The 25,813-nt window shown below is 36.2% G+C and overlaps 1 pseudogene; it reads right to left on the reverse strand.

The window, feature by feature from the left end:
• Positions 1 to 25,813, reverse strand: part of LOC137217458 (dnaJ homolog subfamily B member 6-like) — a 95,032-nt pseudogene that overhangs the window by 55,644 nt on the left and 13,575 nt on the right.

Consider the following 25,813-nt stretch of genomic DNA (forward strand, 5'->3'; position numbering starts at 1 on the left):
AGAAGCCACCACAATGAGAAGCCCACGCACCACAACGAAGAGTAATCCCCCACTCGCTGCAACAAGAGGAAGCCTGCGTGTGCAGCAACAAAGACCTAATGCAGCCAAAAATAAATTAATTAAATTAAAAAAAAACAAGTTAAAACATTAAGATTGTAAAGAATATGTTCTTTAACCACAACAGAATTAAACACAAACCATAAGGTAACTAGGAAGCCCCCAAATACTTAGAAATTAAACATTCCTTTAAATGAACATTGACTCAGTCAAAAAACTACTAACAAAAAAAAGAAAGATCAGATGACATTTTGTACTGAATAATAATGAAAATATGTTTTAAATCTGTGAGATGCAGCTAAATAGAGAAATTTATGACTTTAAATGTCTATCTTAGAAAAGAAGGAAGGTCTTGGGACTTCTCTGGTGGTGCAGTGGTTAAGAATCTGCCTGCCATATACCCTGAGAAAACCATAATTCAAAAAGAGTCATGTACCACAATGTTCACTGCAGCTCTATTTACAATAGCCAGGACATGGAAGCAACCTAAGTGTCCATAAACTGGTGAATGGATAAAGAAGATGTGGCACATATATACAATGGAATATTACTCAGCCATAAAAAGAAACGAAATTGAGTTATTTGTAGTGAGGTGGATGGACCTAGAGTCTGTCATACAGAGTGAAGTAAGTCAGAAAGAGAAAAACAAATACCGTATACTAACACATATATATGGAATCTAAAAAACAAACAAAAAATGGTCATGAAAAGCCTAGGGGCAAGATGGCAATAAAGACGCAGACCTACTAGAGAATGGACTTGAGGATATGGTGAGAGGGGAAGGGTAAGCTGTGACAAAGTGAGAGGGTGGCACGCACATATATACACTACCAAACGTAAAATAGCTAGTGGGAAGCAGGTGCATAGCACAGGGAGATCAGCTCGGTGTTTTGTGATCACCTAGAGGGGTGGGATAGGGAGGGTGAGAGGGAGAGAAACGCAAGAGGGAAGAGATATGGGGATATATGTATATGTATAACTGATTCACTTTGTTATAAAGCAGAAACTAACACCCCATTGTAAAGCAATTATACTCCAATAAAGATGTTAAAAAAAAAAAAAGAATCCGCCTGCCAATGCAGGGGACATGGGTTTGATCCCTCGTCTGGGAAGATATCCCACATGCTGCAGAGCAACTAAGCCATTGCACCACAACTACTGAGCCTGCGCTCTAAAGCCCACGAGCCACCACTACTGAGCCTGCGTGCCATACTGCTGATGCCCGCGTACCCTAGAGCCCATGTGCGGCAACTACTGAGCCCGCATGTGGCAACTACTAAAGCCTGCATGCCTAGAGCCTGTGCTCTGCAACAAGAGAAGCCAGCGTACTGCAACGAAGAGTAACCCCCACTCGCTGCAACTAGAGAAAGCCCACGTGTACCAATGAAGACCCAACGCAGCCAAAAAAAAGAAGGAAGGTCTCAAATCAATGATCTAAGCCAGTGGGGGGGGGGGGGTTCACTGATTTACAGCCCCCAGGCCTGTGTTGTCTTTGTAAATAATGTTTTACCAGAACACAGCCACATCCATTCACTTAAATTATCTATGGCCGACTTCTGCCACAACAGCAGCACTGAGCAATTGTGAGAGGCCATACGGTCCATAAAGCTAAAATACTATGCTGCCCTTTAACAAAAACTTTGCCTACACCTGACCTAAACTTCTACCTTATGAAAGCAGGAAAGGAAGACAAGTTAAACTCAAAGCAAGCAAAAGGAAATTATAAAGGTAAGAGCAGAAATCACTGAAATAAAAAACTGAAAAATAGAGAAAACAAAAAAATCTCAAAACTGATAAATTAGATAGATTGATAAAGAAAGGAATAAAACTAATTTCTAATATCAGGAATTAAATAAGGAACATCACTACAGATGCTTCATACATTCAAAAAATAAAAAAGGAATATTATGAATTGATATGGAGTAGGTTCCAAAAAGTAGTATTAAAAGGAAAACTCAAAATACAATATGTTAAAGAACAAATATATCATGCTACCTATTGTGTGAGAAGGGAAAATAAGAAAACATATATCTGTGTCAGCAGAATAAACCAGAAAACAATGAACTGAGTCATCAATAAGGGATGGGGAAGCAAATGAGGTAGAACGGATATAGGAGAGAATGACACTTCTCTGAGTGTAATCTTTTGTACACTTTTTAACTTATTAAAGCATATTACTACTCTAAATATTCAAAAAATAAAATTATATCAGTAAGAACGTGATGGAAGGAAAACTAAAACTAAACAAATGAACATAGTTACATTCTGTGTTTACACCATAACCATATGGAGAGAAGAAAAGGAAGCAAATGGGATGGGAAAAAGAGAAAGAGGAAGGGGCAGGGAAATAGGCAAGGAAAGGGGAAGAATGGAAAGAAGGGAGGGAGGGAAGAAGAAAGGATGCATTCAAGTATCTTATAAACACAATATCTGACAGTATACCCTCAGTCTTGGGGGATGCGGGGGTGTCAGGGGGCGAGGAGCAGTAGTGAAAATAAACCCTTAACTATTCTTAGTGGGTTTGTTTATTGGCTTTTGGGTGAAGCAATTTTGAAAATACTTTAGATACATTGTAAGACCGCACAATTGCGTAAATATTTTTGATGTTACTGGGAGCCAGTTTTCCCACTGTGCATAGAAGGAAGAGATAATTATAGAATGGGGAAAATCAAGAAAGAACACTATAGGGATGGATTAGAACTGAAGGTACAGTATGAACCCACACAGAAATAAAATATGTATATGTTTAGTATATATATATCTGTGTATCTGTGTATATATATGTATGTACTTCCTAGCTCTGTAGGAAGGGTTAACAAGAAAAGAGCTCAGGAGCAATGAGCAACCAAGCACCGAGATCTTGGTTTGTAAATACTATTCCTCCACTAAAAGGAGCCAAGGCTCCTAGAAGAAAGAGACAATTGCAGGATGAGGCAGGATAGGTATGAGTCTTATGATGACAAAAGTAAGGAAATGTTCAAATAAATGTTGGGGACATATTACAAGCACATAAGAAACAGTTTTAAGGGGCTCCCATGGGCCATGTCTAGAACATTTTGAGCAAAAAAATAATTAAGAAACAAAATGAATTATTAACCATTGAAAAAAGCTAAGAATTTCAATCCCTCATAATAATAAATAAATCAGAGAGAAGGTAGGTCTTGTGCTTATAGTATTATGCTGAGGCTTGACTGGTAAATCTGGAGGAAGTACTAGAGTTGCAAAACATTCACAGTAAAGAATGGGCAAGGATAAAGGCTAAGTCCAGGGGGATATTTTGATAGGGTGCAAGATATTTTCATGATCTCAAAATATCTCACTACACTGTGATGGAATCATCAACAATGTGAATATTCTGGTTGCCATACTGTACTACAGTTTTACAAGGTTGTGGAAATGCTGCAGATTAAAGAAGGCTACAAAGACATGACGACTAAGTATAATATATTTTTTGGTATAAAAAACATAACATAAAATTTATTATTTCAGCCATTTAAAAATGTACAATTCAGTGACATTAAGTACATTCACATTTTTGGCCAACCATCACCACCATCCATCTCATCATCCCAAACTGAAACACTGCACCAATTAAACAATGATTCTTATTCTCCCTCACCAGCCCCCCACCCCCAGACCACTATGCTACCTTCTGTATCTATAAATCTGACTATTCTACGTACCACATATAAGTAGAATCATACAGTATTTGCCATTTTGTGGCTGGCTCGTTTCACTTAGCATAATATTTTCAAGGTTTATCCATGTTGTAGTATGTATCAGAATTTCATTCCTTTTTAAGACTAATATTCCATTGTATGTATACATGATATTTTGTTTTATCCATTCACCTGTTGATGAATTTTTAGGTTGTTTCAACCTTTTGGCTATTGTGAATAATGCTGCTATGAATATTGGTGTGCAAATACCTGTCTCTGCTTTCACTTATTCTGAAACTATATCTAGAAGTGAAATTGCTGGATCATATGGCAATTCTGCTTAATTTTTTAAGGAACTGCCATATAGTTTTCTACAGTAGCTGTACCATTTCACATTCCCAACAGAAATGTCCTGTTTTGCATTATACCCCCATGTTTGTTTCCTGTTTTCGAGATTCCACGTTGCTCTCTTGTAATTAACTGCCTTGTTTTGGTGTGACACAGCCTCCATTTGCTTTCTGAGAAAGGGTGTGTAAGAGATACAATTTTTTTGAACTTGTGTGTCTGAAAATGAGCTGTTTTGCTCTCACACTTGATTATTTGGTTGAGTATAACATTCTAGGTTAAAAATATTTTCAAATTGTTTACTTCATTATCCTTCAGCTTCCAGTGTTTTTACTGGCAAGTTCAAAGATATATCTATTCTTGTTCTTTTCATGCAACATGGTTCCCCCCTGCACCCCCCATGCAAGTTATTATGATCTTCTTTTGATTCCCATTGTTCTGAAATGTCACAATTATGTCCCTTGCTGTTGGTCTTTCTTTTCCACTATGCTGGGCACTTAGTGCGCTGATACAGTTTGAAAATGCACATCTGACATTTCTGAGAAAATTTTAAAAATTATTTTAATATTTTCCTTTCCTCCATATTCTCTGCTCTCTCTCCTTTATTTGGATGTTATATATCCTGTTCTAATCCACTAATTTTCTTAACTTTTCTCTCTTATTTTCATAGCTTTGTCTTTTTGTTCTACTATCTGGGACATTTCCTTGGTTTATCTTTCAATCCACTTATGGACTTTTTCATTTATGTTATCATGTTTTTAATTTCTAAGAGCTCATTTTGGTCCTTTAAATATTCCTTTACATGGCTTTTTTTTTTTGGCTGAGCTGGGTCTTTGTTGCTGCGTGCGCACTTTCTCTAGTTGCAGCGAGCGGGGGCTACTCTTCGTTGCAGTGCACGGGCTTCTCATTGCGGTGGCTATGCTTGTTGCGGAGCAAGGGCCCTAGAGTGCGTGGGCTTCAGTAGTTGCGGCACACGGGCTTAGTTGCTCTGCGGCATGTGGGATTTTCCCGGACCAGGGATCAAACCTGTGTCCCCTGCATGGGAAAGTGGATTCTTAACCACTGCGCCACCTGGGAAGTCCTGGCATTTTATTGTTTCATGGATGCAAAGTTTTCTCTCATCTCTCTAAAGGAATTTATTATAATTAAAACATTTTCTTCTGTTCTCTGCATTGTTTGTTTGTCTTTAATTCCTTGCTGTTGGTTTGTTCATTTTGGTCTCTGCCTTTCTGCTTAAAGATTTTCTTCAAATGTGGAGTGATCCATGGTTGTCTGTTCATATCTAAGGGACTGGAATGAAAAGCTGATTGGAAGTTTTAGGTATATAGGTGGGGCTTGTTAATCTTTCTTCTTCGTGGTAGAATGACATGGTTGGGTCATTTCAATGGAGATTCCCAACTGTAAATACTGGTCTGATTTCTTCAGCTGGTCAATTTACTCTGAGAGAACTCCAGCATTCTCTTGGCTGTCAGCAAAGTCTATGCTTTCTTCATGGCACTACCTTGTATAGTTAAACGCTAAAACAAAGTTTTTAGTCTGACTATTGTAAGAGTTCAGGCAAGGTAGGGATCAATGAGTGGCAGCAACGTTGGGGGAATCTTAATAAATGATGTGTGACGTGGGATAAGCCCTTCCTAGGAAAATAAACTGGCACACCTAAGTATAATATTTATCTCTAGGCTGGATCCAGGACTACATGGGGTAAAAATGCTATAAAGAACATTGTTATGAAATATGAAGGATAGTTTAGACAAATGAGGTAGACAAATGTATTATGGTTATAAAAAAAAACCAAAAACAACTCTATTCTTAGAAAGTATCCACTGAAGTATTTAGGGGTAAAGGGCCAAATGTTCTAGGAAAAAAAACTATTTATACAGAGTGAAGAGGGAGGAGCACAAAAGGTAAAACTAGTAGTGGAAAATGTAAACAATAGACAAATCTTGATAAGAGAATACATGTGTTCCTTATATTATTTTGGTAAGTTTCCATAAGTTTAAAAATATTTTTGAATGAAAAATTTTTAAAAAAGGAATGACATCCATAACATTTCTTAAAAACTACTGTAAATTTTTATCCAGAATATTAAAAACAATACTGTCGCAAATCAATTAACAAAATTAAAAGACAAAACAACCCAATAGATAACAGTAAATGATGTGAAAAGAAACTTAAGAAAAGGAAACCAGAATCATTAATAAGCCTATGAAAAGATCTTCAACATCACCAATAATTAGTGAAACGCAAATTAAAGCACAAGATATAATTTCATATCCATCATGTTGGCAAATTTTTTTAAAAAATAATAACAAAAGTGCTGAAAAGCATAAGCAGGGGGGAAAAGGGATAAGGAGAGGAAAGAAAATGTTACTGAGAAACAAATATTCTCATACTCTTTGGTGAGAGCGTAAATTGGAACAATCACTCTGGAGAGTAACACATATTTCACTTTACATACACATAATTTCACTTTAATAAAAACACTAAAGAAATTCTCATATGTGCATAAGAAGTCCTCTAAAGATTTTACTGCAGCTTTGTATTTAATAGTAAATAACTGGAAACAACCTAAACATCCATCAATAGGCTAACAGATCCATTGTATTTTCACCAAGTGGACTATGGTACAGTAATTGAAATGAATTGGCTAGATTAATATATTTATCAATATAGATAAATCCCAGGGTAAGATATTAAAAATACTTAACAACTAGTATGGCACCAACCAGAAAAGACATTGTAAATAACTACTATGGCTATACCACTCCATAGTGGCTGAATATCCCGTATCTCAAAAATGAGTGAAAAAAACCAAAGTTGTAGAATACATAAAATATGATAGAATTTTAATAAAGTTTAATAGCATGGAAAAACCATTACTATATAACTAAGCAGTAAAAGTATTAAAAAAAACACATGGTAAGGATATACAACTTCAGAATAGGACTTACTTGTGGCATGTGATGAAGAGGGGGGCTTCAACTGTACTGTTTAAAGTTTTTAAAAATCTGAAACAAATATAACATTTAAGATCTGTTAAAGCAGGGTAGTAGTAACAAGCACTCAGTTTCTCATTGCCAATATATTCCGTTTGAAATATTTCATTTAAAAAATTTAGATGACTTACTTTCAGGAGAACCAGAGGATAGAAAAGAGACTCCACTCTTAAAGGGCACACCCCAAATCTCACACACTCTGAGACCCTGGGAAGAAGCAGTAATTTGAAAGAAGCCTGGATCAGACCCTCCTGCTGATCTTGGAGAGGCTCTACGAGAGGCAGGAGGCAACTGGAGCTCACCCTGAGGACACAGATGCTGGCAGCAGCCATTTTGGGGAGCTCATTCTATCAGGAGGATACTGGTGCTGGAAAACGCCATTTTGGAATCTTCCCTCTAGCTTATTAGGGATGGAACTGGCCCCACCCACCAGCCTGTTGGCATCAGTTCTGGGATGCTTTAGGTCAAGCAGCTACTCACATGGGAACACAGACCCACCCACCAGCAGACCAGCTGCCTTAGGACCCCTTGAGCACCAGCCACCCTCAGACATGGGCTACCACCAATGCACCAGCACTAGCCCAGGGACCTCTGAGGGCCTACAGCCAGCCATTAAGACCCAGTCCGCCTACCAGTGGGCAGACACCAACTCTGGGACCCCCAGGGCCCTGCAGCCAGAGACATCAGGACCTGGCTCTGCCTACCAGCAGGCTGGCATTAGCCCCAGGACACCCTGGGCCCTGGCTGCACATACCAGTGGGTGGGCACCAACCCCGGAACCCCCTTGACCCTGGTGGTGCCCACCAGTGGGCAGACACCAGCGCTAGGACCACCACAGACCCATGGTCTACCAGTGTCAAGACCCACCACACCTACCAGGAGGCTGGTGTCAACCCAGGGACCCCCTAGGTCCCAGCCCCATCCACCAGAGGGGCTGACATCAGCTCCAGGATTCCCCAGGGCCCTGCAGTCAAAAACCTTGGGACCCAGCTCTGCCCACCAATGGACTGGCACTAGTCCCAGGATTCCTGGGACCTGGCCCCGCCCACCAGCAGGCCAACACCAGCTCTGAGACACTGTGGACCCCTCAGTCAGCTGCCCTAGGATCCAGCCTGCTCAGCAGCTGGCTGACACCAGGTTTGGGACACCCTGGGCTCTTCAATAGATGAATGGATAAAGAAGATGTGGGATACACACACACACACACACACACACAGTGGAATATTACTTAGCCATAAAAAAGAATGAAATCTTGACCTAGAGAGTATTATTCTAAGTGAAATCTAAAAACCAAAACAAATGAACGAACATAATACAGAAACATAAATACAGAGAACAGATGGTTGCCAGAGGGGAGGGAGTGAGAGGAGAGAAATCAGTGAGGGGGATTAAGAGTTGCACGATAAATGAGTCACTGCTATAAAATGTACAGTGTGAGAAATATAGCCAATAATTATGTAATACCTTTGAATGGTGATAGATGGTAACTAGATTTATCGTGAAGATCATTTTGAAATATACAGAAATATCAAATCAGTATGTTGTACAACAGGAACTAACATAGTACTGTGGGTCAATTATACTTCAAAAACAAAGTAACTCATAGAAAAATGCATCAGATTTGTGGTTACGAGAGATGGGTGGGGGGGGGGTGGGGTTTGGATGAAGACAGTCAAAAGTTACAAACTTCTCGTTATAAGATAAATAAGTACTAGGGATGTAATGTACAACATGATAAATTAACAGTGATGTATGTTATGGATAGAAGTTGTTAAGAGTAAATCCTAAGAGTCCTCATCACAAGAAAAAATTTTTTTTCTATTTCTTTAATTTTGCATCTATATGAAATATGGATATTCACTAAACTTATTGTGGTAATCATTTAATGATGCATGTTAAGTCTAATCATGTTGTATGCCTTAAACTTATACAGTGCTATATGTCCATTATATCTCAATAAAACTAAAATAAAAATGTACAAAAAATAAAATTAAAAAGAAAAATATAAGTAGATTAAAAACATAGTTACCAACAATTTCATTAACCTAGGATTAAATCAAAGTGGCTGCTAAGGAGTGGTGAACTTGTAAGGCCAGCAGGTCCAGGGAAGGGCCCAGGGAGCCAGACGGAACCCCCGCCAAAGTGGCTGATACAACCGACGACACCTGACATTGCAGGCCCAGGACTTCCCACTCGGCCCCGGTCTTCCCGCTCCCCAAAGGGCAGAACCAACGGCTCTGAGGCTGATGCAACCGACACCTGACATTGCCACAACACCCGAGAGATTACCAAAAAAGGGCTGCCTCACACAGCAAGCGCCTCCCCTGCGTCCACCCCTATAAATTTTGTTCGTGCCTGCACCCGCGCGCGACTTCTCTGGCCCCTTTCTCTCGGACCAGTGAACCTCGCCCGGGAGCGTTCCTAAATAAAGCTTGTTTAAGCTCTCCTCCGTTTTTGGTGCCGTTGCTTACAGAACTGACTGGAAAGGGGCACAAGGAAACTTTCACAGGTGATGGAAATGGAAGGGTTACAATGCTTTAGGGGTGCAAAATTTGCCACCCCAAAATGTTTCTCTTTGGCATGAGGATTAATTTAGGCTGATTATTTTTAAATAACAGAAGACTCTGGAAGACTGTCATTATACTTACCCTGAAACTATCTAAAGAATTTAGATCAAGGGCCTGTTCCTGGAATAGAGCTATCACCAAAGATATCTGCAAATAATATGAACTAGCTGTGGTGGGAGGAAACTTAGCAGGGCCTAGAGATCAAGAGTCCACTCTGTGTCAGGTTGTCTCTGCATTTATATACCAGACCCTTGCTTTTCCATCTCCATGTGAATTGCCTTCCTTCCCTTTGAAGTCCCAAACCACTACCCCCAACACCCTCTTTTGTCTTTAGCTGAAGATGGTATTTAAGGTGAAGACTTCAGCCATTTTGGCAAGTTACTCAACATTCCTGGGTCTGCCCCATGTATACATGTTATTAAACTTTTGTTTGATTTTTCTTCTGTTAATCTCCTGTAAATCATGTCAATCTAATTACTAGACCAGCCAGAGGTCTAGTAAGGATAGAGGAAAGGCTTCCTGTAAGGATAGAGGAAAATTTCTTTCTTCCCGATAATGCATTTTAATATATGTGAACTATACCTCAAAGTTTTAAAATGGGATTATATGAGCTTTTATTTTAAATAGTTCAATTTTATTTTACTTGTTTTAAAGAGGAGAGAAAGAAAAATGACAGTGAAGGACTTGCTGAATTGCACATGCTATTTCACAAGAAATATAACTTACAAAATGACACCCTAATGTTTTTTTTGGATGAAAAATCATTAGCATGTAAAACATTATATATATTCTTACCACATGTTAATTTTAAAGTATTGACACCATACAATGAAGAATGAGAATAAAAGAATGAGGATAATTACTTCTACAACTCATAAAATGACAAATTTCTGTGGCTGGTGTATTTCTACTTTCAGGGCTTATAACACATTTTGTTGTGTAACCTTACTCCCTCAGTTTTTCCTCTAGTTCAACATTTACCATGGATTCAATGTTTACCACCAGTCCTTTTATAACAGTTAATTCTATTCCTGTAATTGACAAAAAATTAATCAACAGTCAATCTATTGAAAGAAAAGGAAAATTTTATTCGAGCCAAATTGAGGATTATAACCGAGGAACAGCCTCTCAGAAAGATCTGAGAACTGTTCCACCCATTAGAGGTCAAAGCAGTTTTTTTGAGACAGAAAGCTGTACATTAAATGCCACAGATAGATTGCACAATTCAGATCTGCAAGTACAAAATGGTGGGTCATTGTGACTCCTTACAAGATTAAGAAGGAATGCTATCTTTTAAGGAGTTGTCTTGTTGGTGCTAGGAGAATGTTGCTCTTTATGGTTGAGCAGGTATTTCTGCTGACAGGGAGGTTTGGTCGATGCATAATGCAAATACACAATGCACAATAGAGGGGAGACAAGAGGCCAAAGGGCAGAGAAAAAGCTTTAGTTTTAAATTTTCCTTGACTTGCCTTATATGAATTTTTATTTACTTCGTGGTTGACTATATTTCACTGTTAAATACCTTTTTCAAGAAAGGTTCATGAATGCTAATTCCATGAGTAATTTTATATTTAATTATTTCTGCCTGTCTCCTTAATACTTGAAAGACAACCTCTCTCTTTGAGTGATATGGTAACAAATTTGGTGACAATTTTTTAGATGAATTCCAGTCACTATGGTGAACTTAAGAATGCTATGGGAAACCTCCCCTCACCCAACTCAAAGTAGAAATGCTGGATAAAATAGAACACACTGACAAAAGTACATAAGAAAGATCAAAGAGAAGAGAAGAAATTCCTCAGATACCAGAAACAAAGACAGAACTCAAAGCCACTGCTGTGATATCTAGGCAAGAAATGTGCTCTCCAGAAAGTAGAAGAGCTTGGCTTCCTGTATGGAAGGTCCTACAGATCCAAAAAAAGAGAGTGACAATTCACAGCTCCAGTTCCACAACCAACATACAAAAGTATCCTTTGCCCATCACTGCCAATAGTAGTTGTCTATTTAGTTTTATACCAATCTAGCAGATAAGAAAGGATATTGCACTTATAACTTGCATTTCCTTCAGTATATTTTCTATGCTTATTATTGATTTGGATAGGCATTTCCATTCGTATCTTTTATCCATTAATCTACTATTTTTCTTACTAACTCTTTGGAATAGCAGAGATAGAAACCCTTTACCTTTTGCGTGCAATACAAATTAGTTTTCTTTCAAATTCTGTTTGTGGTGTATTTTACCATAAAAGTTATTTTAAAACTTAAATTTATCTTTAAAAAGAATTCAAAAGTTTCTGCCTTAGTTGGAGGCTGTAATTTTCTCAAGTGAAAAAAAAGTGAATTTTCAGAGATATTAAAAAATTTAAAGTCCTCACATTTTCATCAACTCTCCTACTTCTTGCACTCTTAACCTCGCCTGAACAAGTTTAGTGTCAACAATCATTTGGATCATATTCTCATTTTCTCCAAGTTTTTTTTTTCTTCATGGCTTAATTTGCTAGAAACCAAGGCCTTTTGGGGCAGACAAAGCAGATTTCTGACCAAAGAATATTACCACAGATGAAGTTCATCTCGTAATGATAAAAGGGTTAAGAAAGACATAATGCCAAAAGTCTATGCAGAGCCTCAAAATAAATTCAGCAAAAATTAATAGAACTTCAAGGAGAAACAGATTGACTGCAATTATATTTAAAGATTTCAATATATTTCTCACCATAATTGGTAGAAAAAGTAGACAGAAAATCAGTAAAGATAGAGACTGAACAACTCAATCAACTAACTTGACCTGGCTGATGTTTATATAACACTTCAGCCAACAGCGGACACACATTCTTTTTTAAGCACACACTGAGCATTTTTAAGATAAATCATAACCAGGGCCATAAAACAATCTTAAGTAAATTTAAAATAATGCAAATCATATAAAGCATATTCTTTGACTATAAGAGAATTAAAATAGATAATAATCCAGAAAGATCTCTGGAATATCCCCCAATATCCCCCAAATGTATGCAAACTAAATAGCACACTCATGGATCAAAGAAGAAATCAATATGGAAATTAGAAAGTATTTTGAACATAAAATTAAAACTATATCAAAATTTGTGGGAAGTCACCAAAGATGTACATAGGAGAAAACAGCATAAAATCCCTATGTGAGAGAGAAAAGTCTTGACTCAGTGACCTGACCTTAAGAAACTAGAAAAAGAGCAAATTAAACTAGAGGTAATAAGCAGGAAAAAAAAATCAGCCTAAAAAAAAAAAAAATCAATGAACTGATAACATAAAATAAAGAAAATAAATGAAACCAAAATGTAGATCTTTGAGAAGATTAATAAAATTGATAAACCTCTAGCCAGGCTGATGAGAAAACAGAGAGAAAAAGAGAAGGCAGGACAGCATTACCACAAATGAGAAAGGTGACATCACCCGGTTACATAGATATAAAAAAATGATAAGTGAATTTTATGAACTTCATGTCAATAAATTCAATGACTGAAGTGAAATGGGCATATTCTTTAAAAGATGCACACTATCAAAGCTCACTCAAATATATGTATATAACCTAAAGATATTACAATAAATGTTAAAAATCTTCCCCAAAAGAAAACATCAGGCTAAGATGAATTCACTGGTGAATTCTACTAAACATGTAAGGATGAAATAATATGGATTCTTCAAACATTATTTCAGAAAAGTGAAGAAGTATTACACTCCAACTCAGTTTAATGAATTAGGCCACAATCAGGCTGATACTAAAACCTCACAAAGACATAAGAAAACTACAAACTAATATCCCTCATGAAAGTAAATGCAACAATTAACAAAATTTTAGCAAATCTAATCTAACAACATATAAACAGAGTAATGTATCTTGACAAAGTAAGGTTTATCCCAGAAATACAAGCCTGTTTCATAATTCAAAAATAAATGTAGTTAAATACATTGAATTCCAAAAGAAAAACCACATAATCATCTCAATGAACACAAAAATAGCACTTGACTAAATTCCAAGCTCATTCAAGACTTTAAAACTCAAAAAACTAAGAATGAAAAGAAACTGATTTAACCTAATAAAGGAAATCTACAAAACAAAAACCTATAGTTACTACCATGCTTAATGGTGAAAGACTGAATGCCCATTCCTACCACTTCTATTCAACACTGTATTGGGAGTTCTAGGCAGTAAATAAGGGGAAAAAATTAAAGAAGATGAGATTAGAAAGAAAGAAGTAAAACTGCCCTTATTTGCAGGTGAAATAATCCTATATGTAGAAAATCCTAAGGAATCCATAATAAAACTACACAACTAACAAAGAAATTTAGGAAGCAATAGGATACAGGATTTAAACCCCAAAATCAATTGTATTTCTACACTACAATAAACCATCCAAAAATGAAATTAAGAGACCTCCATTCTGAATAGCATCAAAAAGAATAAAACATTTAGGAATACATTTAACAAAAGAAAAGATTTATACATTAAAAACTACAAAACACTTCTTGGAGAAATTGAGATATATAAATGGAAAGAAATTTATGGAAATCTACATTCATGGATTGGAACATGCAATATTATTATGAAGACAACACTCACCACACTGCTCTATAAAGTCAATGCAATCTATATCAAAATCCCAACAGGCTTTTGTGTGTGTGTGTGTGTGTGTGGAAAATGGCAAATGATCCTAAAGGCAAAAAATGCAGAATACCAGAAACAATTTTGAAAAACAAAAGTATTAGGTCTTTCATTACCAGATTTTAAAACTTACTTTAAATTTACAGTAATCAAGACAGTACAACACTGATAAAAGGTTAGATACAGAAAATAACTGATATATTGGACTTCATCAAAATTAAAAATTTTAGTGCTTCAGATAGACACTATAGGAAATGAAAAGACAAGCCACCCAGTGGGAGAAAATATTTGAAAATCATATTTTTGATAACTTTGTGTCCAAACTCTGTAGATATAAAGAACTCTTACAATGCAATAAGAAAAACATTAGAAATGGAAAAGATTTAAATGTTATTCCTTCAAATACATATGAATGAGCAATAAGCAAATGAAAAGATACTCAAGCTCATTAGAGTTTAAGGAAATGCAAAATAAAACCACAACAAAATACCACTTCACACAAACTAAAATGGCTATAACCAAAGACGGGGAGCAACAAGTGACGATGAGGATGTGGAGAAATGTGAACTCTCATATATTATAGGTGGGAATGTAAAATAGCACAGCCACTGTGGAAAACAATTTGGCAGCTTCTTTAAAAGCTAAATAAATACTTACCCTATGACCCAGGTAATCCACTCCAAAAAATCTACACAAGAGAAATGAAAACATACAAGAATATGTACATCAATGTTCACAGCAGCATTTATTAATAGTCAAAAGAAAAACAAAAAGGGGAAACAATTTAACTTTCTGTCAAGTGCTAAATGGAAAAACAAAAATGTAGTATATTTATAAAATTGAATAATATTCAGCTCTAAAAAAGAACTAAAATACTGATATATGCTACCACAAGGATAAACCTCAGAAAGATTTTGGGAACTCCCTGGTGGTCCAGTGGTTAGGACTCGGCACTTTCACTGTCATGGTCCCAGGTTCAATCCCTGATGTTGGGGAACTAAGATCTTGCAAGCTGTGCAGGGCGGCCAAAAAAAAAGAAGAGAGATTTTAATAAGTGAAGGGGGATCAAACTCAGTATAATAAATATTATACGATTTCACTTATATGAAATATCCAGAAAAGGTTAATTTTAGACAGATCAGTGGTAGCCTGGGGCTGAGGACAGGAACAGGACTGAATATAAACAGGCTTGAGGAAATTTTTTGAAATAGTGAAATGTCCTAAAGCTGGATTGTGGTGACAGCTGCACACTATACAAATTTACTGAAAATAAGTAAATGCAATGACTAATTTTTATGGTATGATATTATACCTCAATAATGCTTAAAAAGAACCAAATTGAAAATTTTTAACTAAAAAATACATCATCTACAATAAAAAAAATTCACTTGAGATCTCAATAGCAGAATAGAGACAGGAAGAAAAAGTCACTGAATTTGAATTTGAAGACAGATCAACAGAAATTACTGTTCTGAGCAACAGAACAACAACAAAAAAGGTTGAAACAAAACATACACTCAGGACCTATAGGGCACTATAAAAATGCCTAGCATACAAGTCTTCAGAATGCCAGAAAGAGATAAATATTGCGCAGGCAAATAATGTTCATAGGAATATCAGCCAAAAACTTCCCAAATTTGATGAAAGATAAATCCACATATTCAACCACCTCAGCAAACCCAAACAAGATAAACCGAAAGAAAAACACACCCAAAAATATTAGTCAAACTGCTAAAAAATAAAGAAAAAATTTGCAAGCAGCTACAAAAAACAACACATTCCTTAAGGGGAAACAATGATTCAAACAACTGCAAATTTCTCTTCAGAAACGATGGAGGACATAGTAGAAAAACACCTTTATTTAAAGTGCTGAAAGAAGAAGTAAATAATGGTTTCATTATCTAACACCTCTTTATCCAGTGAAAACGTCCTTTAGGAATGAAGGTGAAATGAACACATTCTTAGATGCAGGAAAATGAAGAGAATTCATCTCAAGCAGCATTGAGATGAAATGATAGAGAGCTATTTACTCTTGAAGGTAAATAATGTCCAGAGGGAGCTAGGATCTTTAGGAATGAAGGAAGAACAATGGAACTGGTAAATAACTAACAGATTATTTTTCTCCTCCTAAATTCTTTAAAATATGTAAGACTCTAAAATATGAAAGGAATCATAACACAGTCTGGTGGGCCTTCAAAATATATAAATGTAAGACACATGGCAACTATTTAAAAAACCACTGGGGGTATAAAGAGATCTATATGAATGTTAAGGCTTCTGTGTTTCACTTGAAGTGGTAAAACATAAAATCTATACAAACTGTTAGGTGATTGCTAGGTATGTATAGTGTAATCCCTACAGCAACCACAACAGCAAAGCAAATTTAAGAGATGCAACCAAAAGTTTAAAAAAGAACTTTAAAATGCAATACTAAAAAAAATGGTCAAATAATGCAAAAGAAAAAAATGAAAAACATCAACAAACAAAATTAACAAAGACAACAAAGGTCAGACATGTAGGAAGTTAGAAAAAGCATCACTATGTTCCTTAAGAGAAGACACAAGCTTGACAACTTGATTTTCTTGACCTCAGAAGTTAAGCCATTGTGGCAAAGAATTATAAAGAAATTTAGAGAAAGGAAGGTGCCTACAGGGAAGGATAGAATGAGCAACTGATTACTGCAACGAATGCCACAGAAAGTCATATAAAAGCAGGTAGGAATATTAAACTAAAAATTATAATAAACTGCTAATGGCCAAGTATGGGATTCCACAAGAAGGAGAAGCCCCTCAAGGTTTCAAAAACAAGGGTCAGGCTGTACTGGCCTGCAGTTTTATCAACAGATGGCCACAAGGAAGATCAGAGAGAAAGATTCCCTCTGTGCTATCGGGGGAAGGGGAGCAGCAACTATGGCTGAAATCCTGCCCAGAAGCATCTCTCCTATCTCTCTTACCAAAGAAAAAGTACTTAATCTCAAAGTAAGATCACTAAAACTTGTGGCCTGAAGAACTGGGTAGAGGAATAGAGGGCAGACAAAAATTAATACCAGGCCTATCTCCCCTAAGGAACAAAAGCCTAAATGCACAACGTGGGGAAACCCAGTGGTGGAAACCAACTACATCTGGGTAAGGGAGAAAAAACAAAGCTTTAGCCCTGGAGGAGGAACAGGAATACAAGCTGGGAACAGCATTAAATATGAAGGTGCAAGAAGACTTGTGAAGGCCATACTCTAAGACCCAGAATCACAGTGCCGGCTTAAAATTAAAATAATACACAGGGGAAAACTGAAGGAGACAGACCCTCTCTGGGAAGCATTGCAAAGAAAGAAACCCAAAGCCAAGCAGGGACATGAAAACAAAGTATCATTACATGGTTCAAAATCTCTGGTGCACTGAGGGAAACCATAGCAACAAGCTTCAAAACCAACCCAATTCTCACTAATTGGATACAAAATTCCACATTAATAGCCTAGACAAAAGAAAGGTATGTTTTTCTCAAAGAATAAAAAATATATACTTCAGTATCTACTATCTTATATAACATCTATCAACAAAAATTATAATGTAAACAAAAATAATGTGATAAAAAACAGTCTGAAAAAGTGCAATCTTCAAAACCAGACTCGGATATGAGATGTGGGAACTAACAGAGAATTTTAAATAACTAGGATAATACGTTTGAAACGTAGGCAACAGACGAGATCACGTAGGTAATATCAGAAGACAGGTAGAAACTATAAGAAGGAATCATATACAAATGGTAGAAATTTTTTTTTTTTTTTTTTTTTTGTGGTACGCGGGCCTCTCACTGTTGTGGCCTCTCCCGTTGCGGAGCACAGGCTCCGGACGCGCAGGCTCAGCGGCCATAGCTCACCGGCCCAACCGCTCCGCGGCATGTGGGATCTTCCCGGACCGGGGCACGAACCCGTGTCCCCTGCATCGGCAGGCGGACTCTCAACCACTGCGCCACCAGGGAAGCCCAGAAAATGGTAGAAATTTAAAACGCAGAAATGAAGAATGCCTTTTGCTTATTTGTTTTTGTTTGTTTGTTTTTGCGGTACACGGGCCTCTCACTGTTGTGGCCTCTTCCGTTGTGGCGCACAGGCTCCGGACACGCAGGCTCAGCGGCCATGGCTCACGGGCCCAGCCACTCCGTGGCATGTGGGATCTTCCCGGACCAGGGCACGAACCCGTGTCCCCTGCATCAGCAGGCGGACTCTCAACCACTGAGCCACCAGGGAAGCCCAAAGAATGCCTTTAATGGGCTCATAAGTAGACTCAACACAAATGACTAATCAGGAAACTCGAACACAGGTTGACAGAAACTCCAAAGTAAGGTGAAAAACTAAGGGAAAAAAACCATCATTCAAGACAAAACTATAGAGACAGTAAAAAGATCAGTGGTGGCCAGAGGTTAGGGGATGGAGGGAGAGATAAACAGGGAAAGTACAGTGGATTTTTAGGGCAGAGATTCTGTATAGCAGTTTAATCTTGGATGTATTGTCATTATAAGTTTGTGCAAACCCATATAATGTACAACAGTACACTGAACCCCAATGTAAACTATGGATTTGGATGATGATGTGGTTTTTTCCCCTAATAAATTTATTATTTATTTATTTTTGGCTGCATTCAGTCTTCATTGCTGCACACGGGCTTTCTCTAGTTGTGGCGAGTGAGGGCTACTACTCTTCATTGCAGTGCACGGGCTTCTCATGGCGGAGGTTTCTCTTGTTGTGGAGCATGGGCCCTAGGTGCGCAGGCTTCAGTACTTGTGGCACGTAAGCTCAATAGTTGTGGCTCACAGACTCCAGAGCACAGGCTCAGTAGTTGTGTGCACAGGCTTAGTTGCTCCATGGCACGTGGGATCTTCCCAGACCAGGGCCTGAACCTGTGTCTCCTGCGTTGGCAGGCAGATTCTTAACCACTGTGTGACCAGGGAAGTCCCTGGATGATGATGTGTTAATGTAGGTTTATCAGTTGTAGCAAAAGTACCACTTTGGTGGGAAATGTTGATAATGGGGGCAACATTGCATGTGTAGGGGAAGGGGTATATGGGAAATCTCTGTACCTTGTTTTCAATTTTGTTATGAACCTAAAACTCCACTAAAAAGGTAAAGTCTGTTTAAAAAAATGACTAACTCAAATCCATACAAAGAAATAAACAGGGCCAGGAAAACTTATTACATGGGTAAATATAAATGATAGAATATATTTTTTACCCTTTTCTTCTAAAATGATTTAAAAGAGAAATGCATACAAGGAGATCAGCTCAGTGCTTTGTGACCACCCAGAGGGGTGGGATAGGGAGGGTGGGAGGGAGGGAGACACAAGAGGGAAGAGATACAGGAACATATGTATATGTATAACTGATTCACTTTGTTATAAAGCAGAAACTAACACACCATTGTGGAGCAACTATACTCCAATAAAGATGCTAAAAAAAAATGAGAAGTGCATAAAAGATACAAATACAAAACAAGTATAAAACAGCATTGTTGGGTTACAACATGTAAAGGCCTCATTTGTATGGCTACACCACAAAGGAGAGAGGGTGCAAAAAAAGAATTATTGGAAGATTCCATACAGTGTTGGACATAACTTAGTATTAATCTAAAGTAGATGATTTCAAGTTAATATGCATATTATAATCTCTTGAGCAACAATTTTAAAATAAACTAAAAAATACACTACAAATGAGTTTCCTCTTGCCAGCAATTGGTATTTATAGGTTTAAAATTTTTTTAATCATTCTATTATGGGTATAGGGATATCTTTTTTTTTCATTGAATTTCTGTAATTGCAAATGAGCATCTTTTCATTTGCTCATTTGCCGTATCTGTATTTTCTTTGGTGAGGTGTTTGTCCAGATCTTCTGGCCAATTTTTAATTGGTTTTTTTGTTTCCTTATTGTTGAGTTTTAAGAGCTCTTTGTATATTAAAGTCCTTTATTAGATATGGGGTTTGCAAAATTTTCTCCTAGTCTATGGTTTTTGTCTTTTCATTCTCTTGACAGTGTTTTATGAGCGCAAACATTTTTTTAAATTTTTGGGACACGCTGCGCGGCTTATGGGATCTTAGTTCCCTGACCAGGGATCGAACCCAGGCCCCCTGCAGTGGAAGTGCAAGTCCTAACCACTGGACCACCAGGGAATTCCAGAGCAAACATTTTTAATTTTAATAAAGTCCTACTTATCAATTTCTTTTTTGATGTCATATCTAAAACTCATCACCAAACCCGAATTCACATATTCTCCTGTATTTTCTTTTAGAAGTCTTACAGTTTTCCATTTTCTACTTAGGTCTGTGTTCCACTTTCAGTTCATTTTTGTGAAGGGTGAGGGCCTCAAAATAGGTTCACTTTTTAACCTGTGGACATACAATTGTTCTAGCACCATTTGTTGAAAAGACTATCCTTTTACCATTGTACAGCCTTTCTGCCTTTGTCAAAGGTTAGTTTGCTATATTTGTATGGGTTGTTTCTCAACTCTATTCTGTTCCATTGATCTATATGCCTATCCTTTTACCAGTAGCATGCTGTTGTCATAACTATAGCTTTACAGTAAGTCTTGAAACCAAGTGGTATAAGCCCTCCAACTCTGTGCTTCTTCTGCACTATGTTACTTGTTATAGATAATTTGCCTTTCCATAAAAGGTTTAGAATCAGCTTATGAATATCAACAAAATATTCTGGTGGAATTTTTATGTAAATTGAATTGAATCTACAGCTCAAGGTAGGAAAATTTGACATTTTAACAATCTTGAGCTTTCCAATCCATGAACAGAAAGTATCTCTCCATTTATTTAGATCTTCTTTGACCTCAACAGACCCTGTACATATTTTCCATCAACAGACCCTGTACTTATTTTGTTAAATTTACACCTAAGTACTTCATTTTCGTTTGGTGCAACTGGAAATGGTATTTTTTTTTTATTACAAATTCCAATTGTTCATTGCTGGCATATAAGAAAATAATTGTAAGAGGCACATGAAAAGCTGCTCAACATAACTAATTATTAGAGAAATGCAAATCAAAACTACAATGAGGTATCACCTCACACCAGTTAGAATGGGCATCATCAGAAAATCTACAAACAACAAATGCTGGAGAGCATGTGGAGAATAGGGAACCCTCTTGCACTGTTGGGGGGAATGTAAATTGATACAGCCACTATGGAGAACAGTATGGAGGTTTCTTAAAAAACTAAAAATAGAATTACCATATGACCCAGCAATCCCACTCCTGGGCATATACCCAGAGGAAGCCATAATTCAAAAAGACACATGCACCCCAATGTTCACTGCAGCACTATTTACAATAGCCAGGTCATGGAAGCAACCTAAATGCCCATTGACAGATGAATGGATAAAGAAGATGTGGTATATATATACAATGGAATATTACTCAGCCATAAAAAAGAACAAAATTGGGTCATTTGTAGAGAAGTGGATGGACCTAGAGACTGCCATACAGAGTGAAGTAAGTCAGAAAGAGTAAAACAAATATCGTATATTAATGCATGTATATGGAATCTAGAAAAATGGTACAGATCAACTGGTTTACAAGGCTAGAGACACAGATGTAGAGAACAAATGTATGGACACCAAGGGGGAAAAGCAGGGGTGGTGATGGTGGTGGTGGGATGAATTGGGAGCTTGGGATTGACACATACACACTAATATATATAAAATAACTAATAAGAACATGCTATATATTAAAAAATAGAATTAAAAAAACAAAACAAAAAAGATTTAAAGGAATAAAGAGAAAAAAGAAAATTGACTTTTGTATAGTCTAAATGTATCCTGCATCCTTCTTATCCTTGCTTATTAGTTCTAGATTTTGGGGTTACTTTTCTTACTGTTTTCTAACTCTGCTTTTAAAGAACTACATCACCGTACAGAATACCTCTCTCTCGTAATTAGAGAAACTGTGCATCAGTTTGTCATCACAGGTGTTTTTTTTAATGGAACGATGTTTCCAATACTGTATTATGAAAAAAATACTGTATAATGAATATGACTGTATGCCATAAAATTTTTATAACACTTCATTCAGTATTGTATAGGCTATCATATTGATTACACTAGGCTACCATAAAGCAATCATATTGCTGCTTCTTCATTGTCAATGCATAAATGATTATACCTGTAACTATATGTTAATTTCTTTTTTCACATTATCTTTTCATTTTTGGTATCTAGTGTTAGTAATATGTATAACATCTACATGCTTTGTATCATATAATACTGATGGAGGTACTGATAGACATCTAGTAAACAGATGACATAAGCTTATGATCTCGATAAATACAGTAGAGTACTGTAAATGTATTTTTCTTATGATTTTCCTAGTAACATTTTCTTTTCTCTAGCTTACTTTATTACAAAAATACAGTATATAATACATATATCACATAAGACATGTATTAATCAACTATTTATTTTATTGGTAAATCTTCTGGTTAAGTTCTTGAGGAGTCAAAAGTTTAATATGTGGATTTTTGACTGCCTGGAGGATTGGTGCTCCTAACTTTTGCACTGTTTAAGGGTCAACTGTACTTGCCAATCATGTATCTGGTAAGAGACTAGTGTCCAGAATACACCAAGAGCTGTTATAACTCAATAATGAGAAGGCAAACATCCACTTAAAAATCAGCAAAATATTTAAATAGACATTTCATCAAAACAGATATATGAAAAGCTAATAAAAAAACATGGAGGGAATTTCCTGGCGGTGCAGTGGTTAGGACTCCACGCTTTCACTGCTGAGTGTGTGGGTTCAATCCCTGATCCGGGAACTAATATCCTGCAAGCCACAGGGCGCAGCCAAAAAAAAAAAAAAAACAGGAAAAATTCCCTAATTCATTAGTCATTAAGGAAATGCAAATTGAAACCACAATGAGATGCAATTTTACTCCAATAGAATGCAGTAACATGTAGACAGAAATGTAAAAATCATTAACCCTCCTACATTGCTGGTGGGAATATAGTATGCTAAAGTTACTTTGAAAGAGAATTTGGAAATTTCTTAGAAAGTTAAACATAAATTACCAAATGATCCTACAATTTACACATAAGAGAAATGAAAAGATACTCACACAAAGATTTCCATGTGAATGTTCACAGAAGCATAATTTATAATAGCCAACAAAACAGAAACAACCCAAACTCTCAAGTGTTTAATACAGAAACAAAAACTGGTATACTCGTACAACTGAACATTATGTGCAAACAAATGAGATACTGAATGAAATACTTCAAAATAATTAACCTATGTAAAAGAAATCAAACACAAAGACTACAAGTTATATGATTCCAATTGTATGAAAGACCCAGAAAAGGCAAATCTGTAGAAGCAAAAGTAGATTAGTGTTTGCCTGGGGTTAAAGGTGGAAACGGAGATTAAATGTAAACTACTATGAGGGATGTTACTGGAATGGTGAAAATGTTATAAAACGTGATTATGGTAATGGTTGCAGAGCTCATTAAATTTACTAAAAATTATTTAATTGTATACTTTAAATGAGCAAATTAAATGGTATGTAAGTTTTATCTGAAAAACAGTTGATTTTTAAAATTGGAATGGTCTAAACAACACCAAAAGAAGACAGACAGACATTGTCATATGGGATAAAACACAAGCCAACCCACCTATCTATTTACTCTAATTATCTGACCTAAAAACCCAACCACCAACCTACTTACTGTGAAACACACACCCACACAAACTTTACATATACAAAAAGATTAAAAGTAAAACATGAAGAAAGACATAGCATGAAATACTAACCAAAGAAAAAAGATGAGAATCTATACTAATTTGAATCAAACAACAGAACAAGAAGTATTATCAGAGAATAAAGAGGAACATTATAAAAAGATAAAGGGGTGACAGCCCCCAAAAGATATAATAATCCCATATGCATATGCACCTAACAACAGATTCTCAAAATACAGAAGACAATAAATCATAGATGTGAAAAGACATATAGGCAAATTAAAAAATAGTTCGAGATTTCAACACTGCTCTCTAAAAAGTTAATAATAAATCATAGGTGTGAAAGGATATATAGATGTGAAATAAATAAATCATAGATGTGAAAGGATATATAGGCAAATTCAAAAGTAGTTCGAGATTTCAACACTGCTCTCTAAAAAGTTAATAATACAGTCAGAAAACCAGAACAAATATGGAAGGCATGAACAACACTATCAACCAACTTGATATAATTATAGAACACACCAAACAATAACAATAAAATACATATTCTTCTAAAATACACATGTGTAACACTACCAAGATAGATCATGTTCTGGTCTATAAAACAAATCTCACTGAGTTTAAATAATAATAATATAAAGTGCACTCTAAAATATAAAATTGAACTAGAAATCAATAACAGAGATATCTGGAAAATTCCCAAATAACTGAAAATTAAACAACAAATGTCTAAATAACAGAGATCAAAGAGAAAGTCTAAAGGGAAATTAAAATTAAAGACACTGAACTAAAAGACAAAGAAAATATAATACATCAAAATCTGTGGGATACAGCTAAAGCAGTGCTAATGGGGAAATTTATAGCACTAAAATAACTATACTGGAAAATAATAAAGACCTAAAATCAGTAACCAAAGCTTGCATTAAAGAAACTAGAGAAAGAAGAGCAAATAAAGCAAGCAAAAGGAAGGAAATAAGAAGATCTAGAACAGAGACCAAAACAAAAAAAATACCAAGAAAATCAATAAAACCAAAACTTGGTTCATTGAAAACACTAAACAACACAGTTTTGAACTGCATGGCTCCACTTATACAAAGTTTCTTTTTTTTTTTCTCAATAGTAAATACTACAATACTACATGATCCACGGTTGGTTGAATCCACAGGTACGGAGGACCTGTGGATATAGACAGCCCGTCTATAAGTTAGTTATACATGGATTTTCCACTGTGCCTAGAGTTGGCTGACCAAAGCAAACCAACAACAACAACAAAAACCCACAGAAGAGAAAGAAACTATAAATCATCAGTATCACAAATAATGCCAAAGACTTTAAGAGGAAAATGAAGGAATACTACAAACAACTTTATGCTTATGAACTTGATAAATTACATGAAATGGAATAATTATTTAAAAGACGTAGACTAACTACCAAAACTTGCTCAAGAAAACCCAAATAGCCCTATATCTTTTAAATAAATTGGATTGGGATGTTACTAACCTACTAAAGCTGAAAACTTCAAGCCTAGATGGTTCCACTGGTAAATTCTACCAAACAATCAAGGAAGAAATAATACCAATTCTATACAATCAATTCCATTAAAAAGAAAAGTAGTGAACATGGTCCAAATATGAAACCAGTATTATCCTGCTCATAAATCCAGAGAGAAACACTACCAGAACATTACAAATCAATACATCTAATGAATATAATAGATGTAAAAATTGTCACAAAATGTTAGCAAATCAAATCCAGTAATATTTAAAAAACTGTATTACAGTCAAGTTCATCTAAGGAATATAAGGTTAGTTCCACATTCAAAAATC

Source organism: Pseudorca crassidens, chromosome X, assembly GCF_039906515.1.
Source record: "Pseudorca crassidens isolate mPseCra1 chromosome X, mPseCra1.hap1, whole genome shotgun sequence".
In the NCBI taxonomy this organism is placed as follows: domain Eukaryota; kingdom Metazoa; phylum Chordata; class Mammalia; order Artiodactyla; family Delphinidae; genus Pseudorca; species Pseudorca crassidens.